Genomic DNA, 12661 nt, shown 5'->3' on the forward strand with positions numbered 1-12661 from the left:
GGAGCGGCGGGCCACTGAGGGGCGGCAGGGCCCGTAGCCGGGGACACGCCGAGCCCGGCGGGCGGGCAGGCAGGCGGAGCGAGCCGCCGCTGCCCTCGGCTTCTTGGAGAAGCCCTCGGAGACCCCCGCTCTCCACAGAGGTAAGGACCGCGCGCCGGGAAGGCGGGGAGGCGGGGGAAGAGGGGGTGGTGGGCGGGGGCAGGCGGGAAGGCGGGGCCGGGCGCCTCGGGAGGGGGCTTGGCGGCCGGCTCTTATGGGGGGAGGGGGGCGGTGGCGCCGGGAGCAGTAAGTGAGCTGCACCGCCAACAAGATCTCACACAGACACACGCGCGCACTCACGCGCGCGCACCTCCGGGGGCTTCAGGCGGCGGCCGTGGCTGCAACCTCGGGAGCAGCTCCAGGCAAAGTGACAGGTAGGAGAAGGCATTTCGGGTCCCACCCGAGGATGCTCCCTCCCGCCCCGGCCCGCTAGGCTTGTTTGCTCTCGGCGGATGCGTCCGGGACGCGCGCGCGGGCGCGCGCGCGCACCCGGATGCCCTGCTGGGGAGCCCGTGCAGGTGAGAGGTGCCGGGCGCCCTGTGTGTGCGGAGGTCGGTGTCCCCCCTGACACCCCTTCCCCTGCAATCGTCGCCTACTAGGGTTCCTCAGACTCTGTCCAGACGTTACCGCTTCTGGCTAGAAATAGCTCGGCCCGACGTGTATATGATTATTTTGGTTGGAAATAGTTGGCACCGTGCAACGCATGTAATTGTGTATGCGTGTAGAGGATCTTCTTACCTCTTCTGGGAAATAATAGATGATTGACCATTTCCACTGAAAACAATACTAATAGGGGGCAGTTTTCGGGCCTCTTAAAATCATACCAGTGTTGGAGACTAATGGTCTTATTTTCAGAATTTTGAAGTTGCCTTTTCCTTTACTAATCAGACTCTGTCTATATAGTAGAGTATTTCTGTAGACTTTGTAGGCAGTACTATATAGACGTATGGAAATATAGAATTTGCCAATTTCCAAGTGTGTCTAAGCACTTTAGAATCAGAAAACTAGAGTTTTTAGAGAAAAATGCAAATGTCCATTATATTTTCATAAATGAGAGATGACCCGCTCGTTTTTTTTAAAAAAGCCTTTTTAGTAATTCTAAATATTGTTCTAAAGCAAGTGTTTGAAACTTAGTTTTGGCCGAAACATGGAAGGTCGCCATTTTCCACTATAAATGCGATTCACAGTGGTCTATAAATTATGAGTATGTGGAGGTAGCTCTATAATAATTGTGGTTGGCAATGTCACTCAAATAGGCAGTTGTATAATATCTAAATTAGAATTGAGTTTTCTCCTTTAAAGAAAAATCAGATCCATAAAATAAATAGGACCAAGAAAAGCAACTGGTGACTTTACTTGAATAGTCTAGAGGAGGTTAAGTGTCTGAGCAACTGTGTTCTTCAGAAAAGAAAAATTGTGTGTAAAATTTTAACTTTATCTTTTTTAGTTTTTTCAAGACAATTAGTTTCCAAAATATGTGGTTGAACTGAGAACCTAATATTATGTACTCTTCAAACTTAAGTGTCTTAAAGTTATAGAATCGTGCAGAAGAACAAAAATCTAGCTGGGCAGGAGCTTGTGGTTTAATCTCCCATTATCCCTGTTACGTAATCTAGAATGCTTTGTTTTTCATAGGACAGTCTTACATATTTTTTCAGCTGGTGTTTTAATATATTATGTCATTTTCCTTTTGAACTGTAGAAGTTTAATAAATGATTGGCATCTTGGGAAAACACCTGTTTTCATAAAAATCCACTTTTTGAATGGAATAGCATTTTTTGTCATTTTTATGTACATGAGACTTTTGCTGTCAGAACTAGTAACCTTTTGCATGTAACATAACATATCTAAAGGTACCCTGTATTATATTACAGATTGCGCTCCCCTCCAGCTCTCTTATTGCTCAACCATCTGAATGTAGTTTTTGATTTAACTTTGATGATATCATTACCCAGCTTTGAGTTAATCACTGCTGAAAATGCTATTCTACAAGTAACTGTCAAAACAGAATTTCTAAGACTCCATTTGATCACTCGTTACACATTTCACTTGGTACACATTTATATCTGTCGAGATGTTACCTTTATTTTATAAATGCACACCCACGCAGAAGAGCTATGCTCTAAAAAATGCTCTCTCTTCTAAGTTTTATATTTGTGTGCCTGAAAATGTGAGTGATGTTAAACTACTCATATGCCCTGGAATCTTGAGGTGGTGTGTTTTTGAGTTATGAGATAGTGAAATATGGAAGTTTAAAAAATACTGAAGCTTACCAAAAAGCTTTTGCAGAAATGGTTTTTTTTAAAATCTGTATCACCTCTTTGGAATATTTCATCCCCACCAGACACCTAGCCAGTGCTGTTAGCACCGATATTTTGTCTTTCTGAAGAGCATATCTAACCGTCTTTAGATTAATGTATACTGCTGATTTTGGCAACATGGAACAGTTATATTTGGCAATCCAGTTGATCGTGGTATTTTCCTAGGCCACTACTATTTGGAGGTTTGATTTATTAAGAATTGAAATGATGACTAAGTGCTTGCCTGATATTCATCCCTATCCCACCCTCCCTTTAGGTTAAAATCAAGGTGAAATTGAGCTTCAATGCTGCTGTTTTTTATTTTTCTTTAACTGAGCGAATTGGTATTCAACCTTGTGAAAGGATGTGATATAAGTGAAGTTAGTTTTTTTATTTTGTGAATGTATTTTTATCCCCAAACTTTCAAATATAGCCTGCAAACTCAAATATAAGAATTAATGAACTTTTTTTCTGGATTATTTTAAAAAAATACATTAGTAATTAGATGAGGAATTTATTTGATTTTTTAAATTTTAAAATCTTGGGAATAAATTTTATCATTTTGGATTGCAGCATTTAGGTAATATTGTCGTGGGAAAGAAAGATTATGTATTTCTCATGTTCCTCACAAATGCCCTTAATAGTGAACTCAAACATTTTTTGGAAAGCAAAAGTATTCTTTGAAATTTAAAATTATTTAGCAGATTGTGACTGAATTATCGTCATTTGTGACCACTGATAAAGGATGAAATGGCATGTTTATCAGCACTGACGACCCAGGTTTTTAATCAACTCTCTATTACAGTGAGTCCTGTAAAACCAAGAACTTCTGCATTTGATATGCAGAATGAGGTCAAGGACTAATGGAGCCGCTTTAATGATCACAGTTGATATTTCATGTCCAGAGTGAAGTTTCTAAAATAGTTGCTTTTTACCTCATAATGTGAACTTGTAGGCCTTATTAGTGTCTGTCGAAAAGACTTACCCACCTATTGAGAAAGAAGTATAGCTTTTCGTTGCTGATGGTCGGCAGCAAGGACTTTCTGTGGTTTTGCTGTTGGTGTGCAAATGTTAACTGTGTTTGCGAGGACACTGCTGAATTCTCAGTGCTGCCAATTCACATTTTTCTATTTCCCCGTAGTAGTCAGGAAATATAATATCGTTGTGTAAGTCTTTCTTCCATTCCTATTTGTTTTTCTCTTTAATAGTTTTTCTTTCGATAAAGCCTCCCCTTCTAAACTAGAAATACTTCCTCAAGGTGTAATATTATTTATCTAGTTATGCCTTAGAATGCTATCAAGGTTTTTATGTTCAGAGGCTGTGATTCTTTAGCTAACCAAATATAAAAATGGTTTACTTCACCTCCAGTGGAAGTAAAGCTGGGTGATAATGCATTCCTGAGTAGAAGAGTGAGAAGTTTGTATTGTTCTTATGGGAATTAAGCCTGCTTTCAAAAAATCACCAGAGTCACTTTTCTTCTCAAGGCCCATTTTACTTATTTGCAACAACCACCCCCAAATCCCACTTACTAAAAGGCTGTCTGGAAGCTCATGCCTTCGAATGCTTTTCACATGCTGAAGGTGGAACCCAGGTTCATAGAGGAGATGAAAGTAGTGATGCCCTACCTTCCAAATCTGGGACTAGGAGATCCTTATGTTAAAGAAGATGAATGACCAGCAGAATTTTTTTTTTTTTCCCTCTCTGCGTGAACTCTCATCTACTTTTTCTTTCCTTTTCTTTGTGGAATCAAAATAGTTGAAAGGCACATAAATCAGAAGAAGGTTTTTCTCTGAACACCTCTCTTGCCTACTACCTGTAAGACCTTCAAAAAGAAGGTTGCACGCCATGTGACCTCAAGATAGTGTTATCTTATCCTCTTGATCAGAATCTCCTTCAAAGCTCTTCTCCCATGATCCTTTGGTGTGCCGAGAGCTGGGAAATTCCACCTCTAGCTTCTGGGCCACCTTGGGCCAGGCAAACCATCGCTTTAAGATACATTGCCCTTCTTAAAGCGTTCTTTTACTTCTGAACAATTAAAGGATGTTTTTGGCTCCCAGACGTGAATGAAGTTGCCATTTCCTTAGAACAGGAGGAAGAAAGGGACTCAAGTAATTAATTATAAGCAGCTCATCCAGAGAGAAGAGATCACAGAGCAGTAGCTTTACTCTTGACATCTCCCTTTCTCCCTCAGAACTGGAGTTCTTCACCTCGGGTCCACCCTGTGATGGCCTAAGGATGGAATTTGGGGGGCTGGTGGATGTAGCTTGCACGTGAATTACATTTTTATTTTCACTTTCAAATGGCAATTAGGGCAGGTATTAGAGTTACTGCTGATGTTGGCATTTGATGGGTTGAAAAAGAAGCACATATGTTACTGTGTGTGTCCAGTTTAAAATTTTTTTTGATATTTTGACATAACTGGCTTCTTTTGTGCTTGATTTTCTGCGTTTAAAAAATTAGGCTGACGTAGTGTTGGTGGTATAATGGTGAGCATAACTGCCTTCCAAAAAATTAGGCTGAGAAGGATCTATAGAATTCGGTAGATTGAAAGGGGGTTCATAACCCACTTGAAGTAAAGGACAACTGCTGCAGAAACATTTCCTCCAGGAGGCAGCTTGGTGAGTAAGTGGGGGATTGAACTGTGGGATTGCTTTGAGCAGTGTAAAGTTGCTGAGACCTTCAGGTATTAGAATCAGGCCTGTCCCTAGCTTGAATTCTGACTGTGTCATGTATTCCCCTGTGTGACCCTGAGTATCTACTCTGAGCCTCAGTTGTCCCATCTGTAAAATGAGAATAACCCAGTAGGGCAAATGTGTCTGACACTGTCATTGTGCTATGAATGATGCTGGGTATTGTTACTACTGTTGTTGCTACAACTGCTATTAGTCCTCCTGTTAATACTACTAGTATCACTGCTCATGCTCTCATTCTCTTCCAACGTAGGGACAAATGCCATTGATGTATCCATACAAAGCGGTCTGAGTTAATTCCTACAAAACTTTTAATAAGGGATACTTGCTCTGCCCTCCACCCCAACTCCCTCTCAGGCAAGTACAGAAAGTTCCAGTCACCTTTTAGGGTCACTGAGAAGTGCCAAATCTTCCTCTGGGCTTGCCTAACCCTGCAATTGCAGCTGGATAGAGGAGCGTAACGTTAATTCAGCCCCAACTGCCTCAAAATTCTGTGACTGTGGGGTTTTGAAATATAACTCAGTGAGCCAGATGCTATTCCCACAGCATCTGTGTCTCCCAGCCAGGCTTTTTAAAAAGGCCATAATATTAAGCCATTTAGGTCTGGGAGGAGAGAGGCATCCACTAGAATAATTTGGGGATTGCCGATGTTTAGAGGGAGGCTTGGTAGCTCTTATTTTCCCATGGGGCTTAAGTGGGCGCACTCAGTTTCTCTTCTTAAGTGGGCGCACTCAGTTTCTCTTCTTTACGTAGTAATAGCAACAGTAACAAAACAGCAGACATCTACTGAACACTTAAAATGTGCCTTGTCATTTAATCCTTCCAACAGCTTTTTTTGATGGTTACTAATAGTATCCATTTTACATTTGGAGAAACCAAGATTTGGAAAGGTCAAGTTACTCACTTTAGAAAGTTAAAATTAGAGATGGGTTTCAAACCCAGGTAGATTGACACCAGAACTCCAACTTATAACCACTATACTGTTTAACCTGCCGCAAAAGTACATGCTGCTGAAAGGTTTGTAACAGTAAAAAGTTTTGTGACCATTATTTTAAGTGACTGGGCTGATGACTGAAAAGCTTCTGGCAATTCTGCTGTGAAATGGAATTGAAATAGGAAGTTGAGGATAAAACCTGTGTATCTTCATCTAATTCTAGGTGCTTTTGTTTCTGTAGTTGCTTGGGCGGGAAGTGTGAAAGAGGAAGGTTACTAAGTGCTACTCTGGGGGAGCCTAAGAAAGAATGTGTTCTCTGAAGGGCCATCCTTTTTTATCTGGTGAGGTTCCTCATGGTTTCAATGGGAGTGGCACACTTTGATTCTCAGAGGGCCATGTAAGCAACACATGTGGCTGCCCATGTATCAGAGACCTTAGTGAGTGGTGGGGGCCGTGTCCATCAGGGGCTCGCTTCTGCCCTTCCACAGAAGCAGATCTGACAGATTTCTGCCAGGTAGGTATGGGGCTCAGGGTTGCCAGCACCCCTACATTTTTGAGAGAAGCATGAATTCCAGATGTATTTTAAGTGTGAGATCTTATTTGAAAATGTTTAGAAAGTAAAATAAAAACAAACACATTAGTCCATGGAATGGCTAAACAAAACACAGTTAGGAAACAAAATTTGCCCATGAGCTCCCATTTTGAGCCTTTTGTCTACTGTGAGTGCTTGGAAACACTGTGTAAGAGAAAATGTCAGTTTCGTCTTTAAGTAATCATGGTGTCTTCTTTATTCATGTGTTTTTTTTTTCCTTTTTTTTTTTTTTTACAAAGGTTGTTATGGCTGTTTATTTCTAGTGCGTGTAAATTTCAGATTCTGAATTTCTGCCTGTTTTTTCCTCTCTCTCATTTTTCTAAGATGTTAGCAAATTTACATAGTTGAGCGAGGCAGATCGTGGTTTTTGCTCCTGTTTCGTGGTGTTCCTTTAAGAACATCTAAGTGTGGAGAAATGGGTGACTTTTTTTATGGGGACATGGAGGTTCTCTTGCCTAAGTCACTGATTTGAGCTCTAACCAGTCACAGAATGTCCTCACTGCTATTTGGCAGTTACTGTATTTGTCTTGGACATATAGAATGTAGATCTGTTTCTGCAGGTTAGTGTTTCAATGTGCGATTACTTAACAGCCTGCATTTTCCTTTTGGCTCTTAAACAAGAGGTCCTTTTGGATCAAGTAAAAGTGAAATTCCTATCCAGATGGGGTTTGGATAGGTTTCTCTTACATCTGCTGATGCACGATCATTGGAAAAATCACCAAAGCTTCCTCTAGAATTTCTATTAATTTTTAGTTTTCATTGGTTTTTAAAATGATGTAGGTGATACATTTCTATGTTCCAGTTGAAATGATAATGCAGAAATACAGAAGCAAAATGTAAAATACTCTTTCCCACCTACACCCATACCCAGATATAACCATTGGCAACGGCTTAGGGCGCCTCTCTCCTTTTCTTTTTCTATGCATTTACAAGTATATATACTGTCTTTTTCTTATTACATAAACTGGATCATACTGTATACATTTTTCTGGGACTTTCTTTTATCTACATAAATGTATGTTATGGAGACCTTTTCATGTCAGTATACTAGTTATTTTTTTCTTTCTAACATTGAGTAAACTTTGGAAGTATGGATGGTACCATATTTTATTCAAGCACTCTCCTCTTCAGTGTTGCAAACTGAAATATTAAAGATTCTTTGTGCACGTGCATGAGAACTCCTTGTAGCTAAATTCCTAGAAATAAAACTATTTGGTCGAAAGGATGTGCGTATTTTACATTTTGAGAGAGCACTGCCAAACTGCCTTTAAGAAAGTTCCCCAAGGAATTTCTATCTCGTGGAACCTCAAATTATGAGCGTATCCTTTAATTGAAGCATGTCCCACATTATTACATTGCTTTATTAATTCAGCCAGATTTCAGTTATATACAGTATACCAGGAAATGACTTTAGAAATAGTCTATGTCCTTAAAATTCCTTGAACATACAATAATCAAAATGAATTTACCAGTTAAAAGGCTATTAAAAACTCTTTAGCAGAGAGAGACCTTGTAGAATCAGAGTTGAAAATATGTATCCTGATCGATTTGGTTAGCTGTGAAACTAGACCCCTCACCAGGGATGTGGCAAAGAAAGTGAGGCTTTGTCTGCACAGCCAAGAGAGTTTGATATTGACCTGGGAAAATGATGTTAATTTCATTGCCAAAAATTCTGTCCAGGTATATTTATAGCTTTAGACTTTCAAATGCTTAATTATTTAGGCATCTCTTTTACCTTCTACTTAGAGGATTAGAAGGTTCATAGATAATGCTATCTTACTGAGTTTTATTATTTAATAGATACCTGAAGTTAAGTTCCACAGTATTTAGAAATGATATACAGACAAAGGCCTGTATAAATTATAAACTACATTGTGTTTTCATTTAGAGAGATACAGGGAAAAATACAGGAAATCTAGGTCACTGATTTCCAACTATTTCCGGAAGTGATAACTTCAATAACTATAGTTGTTTTCAATAACATGCAATGAATTATTAGTTAGTTTTTAGAATTTTACAACATGCCCTAAGGACTTGAAAGTACCTCTAGTAAATCTTGACATGGATAAATAGCAGGAAAATGAAATATTGTTTCTGTTTTCAAAGATGGATTTGCTTCTTTCATCTGTTTCTCCAGACACCCATTTTTAAGAAAAATTCTGGTTTGGTTGGCAGTGACATTCAGATTTTGATTGTGTGCCTTCTGCATATTTATTTTTACAGCACACTGCAAATTATAGAAATATGGTAGGATTCAGTCATATTTTCTTGGCATTGAAACCTTGCATATTCAAGAAAGTCTATACTAGGTTTTGCTCATGGGGATATTATATAGCATTCTGCAGTTTACAAACAATTTCCTTTGATAATGTCTGTGAAAGCCACGGTGGAGGGCCCCACTTGGTCACTCTAACCCTCTGTCATTCAGGGTCCTGCTGGGGATCAGATGGCATGTATAAACTGAGTCCTTTGAGGAGGGCTTAATAAAGGGATCCTTTAGAAGGTGTAAGCATGTGTAGGGAGCACAACCAGGGTGAGTGCTCAAGAAGGATGTGGCAATGATGGGGAGGCAAGAAGGGCTATCCAACAAGAATTGTGTCCTTTTGTAGAGTAGAGGGACATAGTCCATCTGAAATGTCTCTGCTGGAAGACACTGGGGGAATAAATAGGTCTACCTCACTCTCCTCTTGCCCCTTAAACTCTGGGTGATGTCTTCCATTAGTTGAACCCAGATAGAAGCCATAGGGCAAGTGAGAGGAGGCAGGAGTAAAGAAGGATGGAGAATGGGTATGTGGAGGCAAATGGCAGATTCTGCCCACCTGCTGTTCTAAAGCAGAGGTGTGCATGGGTGAGAGGTCAGGCCAGTGTGGAAAGCCTGCAGACTGATTTTGTGGACAAAGGAGAGCAAACTGCAGCTATAATGATTAAATTTAAATCGAAGTTGGGGGGAATGTTCTATAATACCACATGGCTGGTATCAGTAAGATTTGTGGTGGGCCTTACAGTAACCTAGTTCATTGGGAATTGGTTGTATTTCTTGGGAAATACATAGAATGGGAGACTTTATGTATTTATTGAAGAACCAAAAGTGTAGGCTCTAGAGAGAAGAGATAGAAGGGATTCATAAAGTCTGTCAACATGGCGTTTGATATCTAAGATGTAATTCCTTTGCTTTTAATATTTTATGAAAATATTTTATCTAAAATGTCAGGTACCTGGGGGAAGAGTCTAGGAGGAAATTAAGGTTATTAACAGTAATTTTCCTTCAAAGAAGTCAATTTAACTGAATCATTAGCATCAGTGAGTAGGAACGAACAAGCTGTATTTTCCCATTTGTTCAGCATGGCAGTAAGACTCTGAGATTTCACGCTCATTTATTTTCTCGTTTTCTTGGCCCTGTTGTTTGAAAAGGTGAAGACTGCTCTGTTTGGTTTGTGTACTTGTCCTGAATGAACAAGCAATGAAACTTGATTAGAATCATAAAGTCATACTGCTGCAAGGAATATCAGAGTTCATCTCTTCTTAACCTCAACTTATATGGTGTAAGAATCCAGGATACTAGCCAGCTCTTAGCAACTGCTGCTGTGCAGATTCCCTGAGTTGATGACTCTGGGGAAGTCCGACCTGATATTTGTACTCGTTTTTGCTGTTATCCATACAGAGTCCTGAAGTCCCTGATTGCAAGGGCTTGCTTGTCCATTCTACACTATTTTCATGCATTAAAGGCAGAGCTTCATAAACATCTTGTCCACCATCCAGTCATTTAAATGGTATTCTTCGGAGGTCTCTACGTTTTTAACTCTTCTCACTCTACAGGCTCTTTCTGTATGAGATAACTCATTCACTACTACCATTTTTACAGATTCACCAATGACTCATATCCCTGACTACTTGTCTAAGCTCCAGTTATATTCAGTCTGCTGGAGATCTTAATGTTGAAGTCTTATGGGTTCATTCAAATCAATGTGTCCAAAACAGAAGTCCTCAACTTTACTCCAAACCTATGTCTCATCCTGGGTTCTAAATTTTCGTGAAATAAGTCACCATCTGTTGAGTCTACCCATTAATATCTTCCATTTTCGTCTACTCCTCTCCATTCCTCTTGCCACTGCCTAAGTGTATGTCCTCGATGTTTTATGCCTTGATCCAGTACCTTTCAATCAGTTTCCTTGTTGTGCTCTCTTTCTCATTCATTCTGTCATTCATGTATTTTGTAGGCTATTAAGTGAGTATCAGGTGTAGATACTGGTAAAGTGATTGAGTGCAGCCCTTGCCTCAGGGGTTTGCAGAGGAGGTAGACAAGTAAACAACTATTTTATAAGTTTACATCTTTGCCCCTTCATTCTTCATACTCAGCTAAAGTAATTTGCACAAAACAAATCTTATTATAGCATTACCTCTAAAATGCTTCAATAGCTTTATATTGCTCTCAAGACTTAATTCAATTTCCTTAATTTGCCAAATTCAAGCCATCCATGGCTGGACCTCTACGATGAAGTTTTAACACCTTTATTTGCATCTCCTATACTAAGCTATATTAGAATTTCAAGAATGTAAAGTCTGTGGCCACAGTGCTTTTGGTGACTTTGTACTCAACCCCTTTTTTCAACTGAGTGAATCCTATAGGCCTTTACAGACTTTGCACAGTTGTCATCTTCTCTACAGAGTCTTCCTTGACTTCAGCTCCAGGTTGGGTGTCCCATCTTAGCCCTCCTATAGAATGGTATGCAAATTTTAGCCATAGTATGACTCTCTTGGGGGAAGGGAAGAATCTGGTGCATATTAGAGACTAAATCAATGTGTCTTAAATGAATGAATAACTAAATGCCATCATAGCAGTTCTGCAAACTGGGCAAATTAGGAAAGCAATCTGATGAATAAGCAGGAGAGGTGCCATGTTTAATAAATTGAAGCCATCTGCAAACTTATTACAGAGGGAAAAAGTATTCCATGATTATTTACACTGGTCACTGGAAAAATAGCACAGTGATCTATTTGGAAAGATAATCACTAATTTGAAAACTCTAAATTTATTATTTCTGCTAACAGAAATTCTGATCTTGTAATTTATTAGTATATTAGAACCAGAGGAGACATTTTCCTGAAGATTAGTTTACCATTTATTCCTGGTGGACATACTATCACACTGTTTTTCCTATTTATGTGTCCAATTTTAATCAAGTTATACTTATTTTCCTTACAGTGTGTTAGAACTCTGAATTAGAGACGTTTCCTTATTTCAAACTTGGCTGGAACTTTAGGGGGAAAGAAAGCATTTATTTAATCAGATTATTTTATTAAGTGGGACTCTGGTTAATATAAAATGCTTTTTATTTATTTTCTTGTAGCATTTTATTTTCAAAATGATCTGTGAATATATCAGTGCCAAAAAAGAAAGCAAGATAACTATTAATTGAAGGCATATATTCTGCTGAATATTGTTTTTAAGAGAGCATCTTTTAGTTCCCAGGTTAGGATGGAGCATTTTTTTAATGATGTCAGTTTAACTCTTATGAAAATAGTGGCTTTGACAGTCGTTAACTATGCTGCCCTTCCCAAGCTTGGGATGTCAGTTGTGTTTAAAAGGTTTCTTCTTCACAATTGGCATCTTTTTATGTAGCAAATTTTTTTTAACTTTGTGCTGAAAAAGTGATGGCTAAGTATGTTAATTATTAGATATATCATTATTCAAATTTGAATGGAGACAACATTTAGAAGGTTTATTAGTTATTGTAGCTGCTGAGAAAATATTTCACAGTAACACTCTGGAAATGATAGAGAATATTTCCTTTTATTTAGAGCATTTTTGGACTATGAGGTCCTCTGAGAGTCTTAAGTCTGGCCTCATTCTGTCCATTTTTCATTCCGTTTGAAAGAATTTCAAAGTAACTGGTTGAAGTTCCTCTCCCATCTGTCATAAGTAACATGCAGATTTCTTGTGCAGCTATCAGAGAGAAAGGAGGAAACTTAAAAGTGAAGATGGATCTGGGTATTAATATCTATCCTGAAAGTGGCTCTGCTTGAACCAAGATCTCCTGAACCATTCTGTTACATGTTAATTTTTATTTTCTCAGCTTTAATTTATAAACATGGCAGACCAGCAATT

At 39.1% G+C, this 12661-nt stretch overlaps 1 protein-coding gene across 1 annotated transcript in view; it reads left to right on the forward strand.

The window, feature by feature from the left end:
- The first annotated feature begins 314 nt into the window (after positions 1-314).
- Positions 315-12661, forward strand: part of PLCB4 (phospholipase C beta 4) — a 393600-nt gene continuing 381253 nt past the window's right edge. The window contains exon 1 of the mRNA XM_011370137.1: positions 315-413. The gene's annotated coding sequence lies outside the window, so the exon portion shown is untranslated. The remainder of the gene's footprint in view (positions 414-12661) is intronic.

Source organism: Pteropus vampyrus, unplaced genomic scaffold, assembly GCF_000151845.1.
Source record: "Pteropus vampyrus isolate Shadow unplaced genomic scaffold, Pvam_2.0 Scaffold7, whole genome shotgun sequence".
NCBI classification, from domain to species: domain Eukaryota; kingdom Metazoa; phylum Chordata; class Mammalia; order Chiroptera; family Pteropodidae; genus Pteropus; species Pteropus vampyrus.